This window comes from Felis catus, chromosome B4 (assembly GCF_018350175.1).
Source record: "Felis catus isolate Fca126 chromosome B4, F.catus_Fca126_mat1.0, whole genome shotgun sequence".
In the NCBI taxonomy this organism is placed as follows: Eukaryota; Metazoa; Chordata; class Mammalia; order Carnivora; family Felidae; genus Felis; species Felis catus.
The window spans coordinates 73,702,298-73,708,297 of NC_058374.1; positions in this window are offsets into that span (position 1 = coordinate 73,702,298).

Genomic DNA, 6,000 nt, shown 5'->3' on the forward strand with positions numbered 1-6,000 from the left:
CTCTCTGTTTTGTTCCATAGGTCTCTATGTGTATCCTTATGCTAGTACCACACTGCCTTTTGATTACTTTAGCTTTGTAGTAAGTTTTGAAATCAGGAAATGTGCATGTTCCAACTTTGTTTTTACTTTTCAATATTGTATTGGCTATTCTGGCCCCTTGCAATTCCATATGAATTTGAGGATTGAATTTGCATTTCTACAAAAAAGAACTTTGGAATTTTGATAGGGATTGCATTGAATCTGTAGATAGTTTTGGAAAGTATTGCCATCTTTATACTGTTTTCTTCTAATCCATGAGTATGGGATGTCTTTCCATTTATTTAGGTCTTCTTTAGTATCTTTCAGCAGTGTTTTATAGTTTTTCAGTGTACAAGTCTATCATCTCTGTGATTAATTTTATTTCAAGGTAGTTTATTCTTTTGGATGTTATTACAAATGGAATTTTTTGGATCTTGTGCCCTGAAAATTTGCTGAGTTTCTTACATCTAGTAGGGGGTTTTTTTTGGTGGAGGGGGGAGGGGTAGATCACCTTTCAGATTTTCTCTCTGTATAATCATGTCATCTACAATAGAGATAGTTTTACTTCTTTCTTTCTGATTTGGACTCTTTTATTTCTTTTTTCTTGCCTAATTGTTCTGTCTAGGGTCCCAATACAATGTTGAATAGCAGTGGTGAAAGCAGGCATCCTTTTCTTGTTCCTGATCTTTGGAGGAAAGCTTTCAGTCTTTCATTCTTAAGTACCATATTAGTTGTTGATTTTTCATAAATGTTGAAGTCTACATTATGTTGAGGAAATTCCTTCTTATTCATAGTTTACTGAGTGTATTTTATTGTAAAAGGATATTGAATTTTGTCAAATGCTTTTTCTGTGTTTAATGAGGTAGTCATGTGTTTTTTAGCTTTATTAATGTGGTATATTACATTTATTGTTTTTCTTATGTTGAATTGCCTTAGCAATCCTGGGTTAAATCTCACTTGATGGTGATATATAATCCTTTTAATGTGCTGATGGATTTTTTGATAGTATTTTGTAGAGGATTTTCACATTTATGTTCATAAGGGATTGGTTTATAGTTTTCTTTTCTTGTGGTTTCTAGCTTTGGTAACAGTGTAATGCTGGTTTCATTGAATGTATTAGGAAGTATCCCCTCCTTTTCTATATTTTGTGGAAGAGTTGAGCAGAAGTGGTGTTAAGTCTTCTTTAAATATTTGGTAGAATTCATCATTGAAGCTATTTTGTCCTAGAATCTACTTTTTTGGGAGGCTTTTGATTACTGACTCAATGTTTTTTACTTATTGTAGGTCTATTGAGATTTTCTATTTCTTCCTCAGTCAATTTTGGTAATTTCAGGTTTGTAGGAATTTGTCCCTTTCATTTAGATTATCTAATTTGTTGGTGTACAGTTGTTAATAGTGTTCTCTTGTAGTTCTTTCCATTTCTATAAGGTTTAGAGTAATTTCTCCGCTTTCGTTTCTGATTTTAGTTATTTGCATTTTTCCCTCTTTTTTTTCTGTAGCTAAAAATTTGTCAATTTTGTTGATCTTATCAAAGAACCAACCTTTGATATTGTTGTTTTTCTATTCTCTATTTTGCTTATCTCCATTTTAATCTTTCTTATTTATTTCCTTATGCTAGCTTTGGGTTGACTTTGCTCTTATTTTCTAGTTTTTAAGATACAGATTCTTCCCTCCCTGCCCCCGCCACCACCCTGCCCCACAGGATTGTTTAAGAGTTGCAGTTACCATTGGTTTAGACACTTTCCCAAACCATTTTTTTCCAGAAATAATATTCCTTGTTATGTGTGGTCACTAGATTCTCTATTCCATTATCTCTGTGGACAGCCAGTGATCTGGCAGAAATTTCCTTAAATTCCTTGATTCAGTAAGAAAAGAAGAAAGTAAAAGGGTGCCTGGGTGGCTCAGTTGGTTAAGCATCCGACTTCAGCTCAGGTCCTGATTTTGTGGTTCGTGAGTTTGAGCCCTGTGTCAGGCTCTGTGCTGACAGCTTAGAGCCTGGAGCCTGCTTCAGATTCTGTGTGTGTCTCTCTCTCTACCCTTCACCCACTTGTGCTCTCTCTGTCTCTCTCTAAAATAAATAAACATTAAAAAACTTAAAAAAAAGAAGAAGAAAAAAAAGCTGTTTGACTCTATAAATCCTTTGACAGATTCCATCAGGGAAGCTAGCTTCAGCCTAGAGGATTATAAAATAATGGCCACCCTCTGTGGTTGTCCCTTGGTGATCTACCAGAGAGATCAAAATGTACAAGCTACTGATGTTTGGGGTATAAAATCTTTATATCCCACCTGGGTACCAGCAAGCCAGATTTGGAAATTAGGCCATTGTAGTCATAGCTCCCTGTTGCAAAGCTGTAGTAGGAGATAGTATGTGCTAAGTGAAATGTCAGTATTCACTGGAATTTATTAGCCTCTTCTTAAAAATTTTGTCCTTATTTTTCCCAAGTTTTAATTTGAATTTGAGTTAGTTAACATACAGTGTAATTAGCCCCTTTCTTAATTGCACACCCCCGCCTTGGATGCTGTAGGTGTGGAACTAGACCCCAGAGTTCCCAAATAGTTGATTCTGATGGTTCTTGCCAAGGATTGTTTTGGAAGAGGTACTGATTCCTGGAGCTTCCTATTCTGATATTTTCTGTAGTGTCACTCTTCACATGATGTCTTTTAAATAAATATCCTGCAACTGGGTTGTATAATATTAAAAAGTTAAGATCAACCTTAAGTGGACAAAGTATCCAAAATAGGTGAAGACAGAAATTTGGGTCTGCTGCTTAGATATAAGCCTTCCAGGAGTTCCTGTCCCATCTAATTTCCCATCTCTGACCCCACCACTAGCCCAGTCTTGGACTACCCTTTGCAACTGTTTCATCCATTATGGATGATGGCTAGTCCAAAGCTGGCTACTGACACAGATGACTTGGCAGTAGAGGACCCTCCTCATTGTGCTGTGCATGCCGGGTGGAGCAGCACATGCTAGAAACAACTAGTCATGATGCTTCTTATGGGGACCAAGGGGATTGTAGCTGCTCATGGCCAGAAGTGGTAAGCCTGGAACACTCCAGTCACCCCAGTTACCTCAAGCTCTCTCTGGATGCCCCAAGTGGTGAACAGACTGATTATGACCAGTGTAATCCATTCTTAGGCCATAAATGTGTTTGGCATACTGTTTGAGAAGCCCTGGGTAGGCAATAATGCTAATAAGATTTGGTTTTGTTTTTAAGCTAAACACGATATGAATAAAATATATGATCTTACTTCATGGATAAGTAGCACTCATAAGCCTGTATACTTGGTAAAGAGAAGATTTGGGGTTCAGACCTGTAGCTGTCTTACTGAATCCCTCATTTGTCTCCTCTGTGCTGTGCTGCCTCTGTCTTGGCGAGTGTAGGGGTGTTGAAGACCAGAGTGATCAAAGAGGGCTTCCTGGAGTATTGTAGTTACTACTTACCATTGTGCTTACTACTCCAAGTAGGCCAAGTAGATCTTGGGGCAGCAGAGAGCAGGAGAGGGTGCATTTTACGTGAAGAGAGCTGCAGACATTTCCAAAGGTATTAGAATAGTGTTTACAAATAAATTTGGGGAAGAGAAGTGAGGGTAGTGCCTCGTCATGTATAATTCTCTTCAATCTAAGTGGGATGTTTTCAGCTTTATGGTGTCTTATAACATTTCGTTCCTCACTAAACTGATGTATCTGTTCTTTAAAGCATGAAGTTCAAATGGTGGAGGGGAAAGTGCCCCGAGTAGAAGTCAGAGAACCTAGTTCTTGACAATGATGGGCAAGTCATTCTTCTCTATTCTGATATCCCTTCAACACTCTCAAATTTGGTTCATCTGCTTCTCAGAGTGATTGACCCAAAGCAGGCCTCAAAGTTCTTTTGTGGATTCACTGCTGGGAATATTAATTTATTGATTTTAGTACTTTAGCCCGTGGATGTGTAAAATAAATTAAGCCAATAGCCAATCAAGGCTACAAATGAGAGCAATAGACCTTTCCAAAGTGTATTGCATTGTTTCAAAATCTGTACAAATAATCTTCCTCTGTTGATAATCCATTGATTATCAAAAATAATGGTGTGGTTGTCTACAAGTAATACCATTATTGTTTATTTTAAAAGAACAATTCTTAATCATTGGTGTGTGACCTTTAATCCCTTGGTGGGCTTACCAGGAGTAGAGGGTTTTCAGTATGCGGCAGTTAGCAACATGACTGCTCTGAGAATCCATCCTTTTTGTCTGTTGTTTTTGCCCTTTGTCTCCAAAAGTTGTGGCTTCAAAGGAACAAGAGGCCTTATTAGCAGTGGTAAAGGCACTAGAGTGAACGGCATGTCATTGTTGGCAGGCCTAAGCTTTGGGAAAGTTCCTGGCCACAGAAGGAAGCGCTGCTCCCTTTATTGCTTGTTTTAGGCGAATTATTATGTTCAGTGCAATGAATAGTTATGGTTGGAGTAGGAAGCTGGGAAGTGTGTTTAAATTAGAATCAGATGACTAAGGGCAAGTGAGTACACATATTTCACACGCTTTCTCCAGTGAGGTGGAGCAGATTATACATATGGGTTTAGAGACAAGAAAATAATTTCTAGAAATTGATCAAAGCTCAATATTTTAATACCATAGCATGAAGGAATTCATACTTAGGGAACAAGAATGTAGCTTGATCCTTGGTTCCTTCAGAAGTGAGTGGCTGCCGTTACGGTTCCTGTGGATTGTCCCCGCCAGTGGATTCTTCCTGCCATCCCCCTTGTGCTGGCTTTTAGGTCCTTCACTTGCTTATTACCTCCTCTAGTGAAGAGGATTGGAAGCCAGCACTGGGAACAGGGCAGGAAGAGCAACCCCTGGTTGGAAATTTAGTTTCTCGTTTTTAGTTATGAGACAGGGTTTGCAGTGGAGGAAACTGATGCTCATAACATAATGTGTGGTTTGGGAGGCAATCAATAGGTAATTTACCCATGCTGCCCTTCTTTCTCTCCTGCCATGCCCCGCATGATCGGGACCTGACTGTATAGCATTCTCTCATGCTCTGGAAGATGCCCTTTGAGGGTATATGGAAGGGGGAAGAGGAAGCTTTCCTCAGTCTTTCTTGATATGGATCCCACTCTTTTAAGTGTATAGTGTTCTCTTGGCTGGGCTGTTATTATCAGACCAGTGGCTTTCCTCTTTTATAATTACGATGGAAATGGGTGCAGAGAAAACAGATTGCAATTTGGAGAGTTGTTACCGAGTTTCTTTGCGAAGTGGTAGCTGTTTTAGGAGATGAAAATGCTAGTTTCCAGCACTGGCCTGCTGCTGACCTTTGGCTCCTAGTTAAGAGTTATGATTTTGCACCGGTCTGGAGTTATCTGTTCTCACTTCTGTCCATGGGAACTACTTTTAAAATATTTTAACTGACATACATCTTCCTGTCTATTGTTATCGACAGGTACATTCTGGTGACTTGGGTCTTTGTGGGCAGATTGGTCAGTGAGTCACAACTTTGTAGATTCTGTCTTTAAATATCATGATAATGGTGATGGCAGTAATGAAGATGATAAAGATAAATGAAACCTGCAGCCCAAGCTAACCTGTTCTTGAAGTCTGGACATTCACTGGACGTTATGGAGACTGAGGGGAGCGGAGCATTACTGGGGTTAGATAGACTGAGTGGGCCACTTCCCTCTCTGTGACCTTGGGCAAGTTATTTAACCCTGTGAGGCCAAAGGCTCCTGATATGAGAAATAGGGATTCTAATAGGGGAGATATTTAGAGTGGTTTTTGTCATTCTTTTTGGTTGTCCAGCATGTGGACTCTCCTTCCTGTGTTTAAGGCGTGCTTTCACCATATAACGTCAGCTACTTGCTCTCTCAGCCTCTCTTGCATCTGGGATGCAGGTCAGAAGGAACCTGTCACAGGGATGATGGCAGGAGGACTGAGTTCCGAGTTCCCAAGGCAGCCGTGGCAGCAGGGACGGCAGTGCCAGTGGTGGCATTCAGGAGCCAGGGTTAGGACCGT